Source organism: Bison bison, unplaced genomic scaffold (assembly GCF_000754665.1).
Source record: "Bison bison bison isolate TAMUID 2011002044 unplaced genomic scaffold, Bison_UMD1.0 scf7180017864108, whole genome shotgun sequence".
NCBI classification, from domain to species: Eukaryota; Metazoa; Chordata; class Mammalia; order Artiodactyla; family Bovidae; genus Bison; species Bison bison.
Genome location: NW_011494680.1, coordinates 12,968,683 through 12,969,595, shown reverse-complemented (window position 1 = coordinate 12,969,595; position 913 = coordinate 12,968,683). Strand labels below are relative to the sequence as shown.

At 42.6% G+C, this 913-nt stretch overlaps 1 pseudogene; it reads right to left on the bottom strand.

The window, feature by feature from the left end:
* Positions 1–913, bottom strand: part of LOC104987925 — a 22,314-nt pseudogene that overhangs the window by 1,769 nt on the left and 19,632 nt on the right.

The window sequence follows — 913 nt, the reverse complement described above, 5'->3', positions numbered from 1 at the left end:
CCATCTTTAGCTGCAAAGAATATAATCAATCTGATTTCGGTGTTGACCATCTGGTGATGTCCATGTGTACAGTCTTCTCTTGTGTTGTTGCAAGTTGTTTGCTATGACCAGTGTGTTCTCTTGGCAAAACTCTATTAGCCTTTGCCCTGCTTCATTCTGTATTCCAAGGCCAAATTTGCCTGTTACTCCAGGTGTTTCTTGACTTCCTACTTTTGCATTACAGTCCCCTAGAATGAAAAGGACATCGTTTTTGGGTGTTAGTTCTAAAAGGTCTGGTAGGTCTTCATAGAACCGTTCAACTTCAGCTTCTTCAGCGTTACTGGTTGGGGCATAGACTTGGATTACTGTGATATTGAATGGTTTGCCTTGGAAACGAACAGAGATTATTCTGTCGTTTTTGAGATTGCATCCAAGTGCTGCATTTCAGACTCTTTTGTTAACCATGATGACTACTCCATTTCTTCTAAGGGATTCCTGCCCTCAGTAGTAGATATAATGGTCATCTGAGTTAAATTCACCCATTCCAGTCCATTTTAGTTCGCTAATTCCTAGAACGTCGATGTTCACTCTTGCCATCTCCTGTTTGACCGCTTCCAATTTGCCTTGATTCATGGACCTGACATTCCAGGTTCCTGTGCAATATTGCTCTTTACAGCATCGGACCTTGCTTCTATCACCAGTCACATCCACAACTGGGTATTGTTTTTGCTTTGGCTCCATCCTTTACTTTGCCAACAAAGGTCCATCTAGTCAAGGCTATGGTTTTTCCAGTGGTCATGTATGGATGTGAGATTTGGACTGTGAAGAAAGCTGAGTGCTGAAGCATTGATGCTTTTGAACAGTGGTGTTGGAGAAGACTCTTGAGAGTCCCTTGGACTGCAAGGAGATCCAACCAGTCCATTCTGAAGGAGAT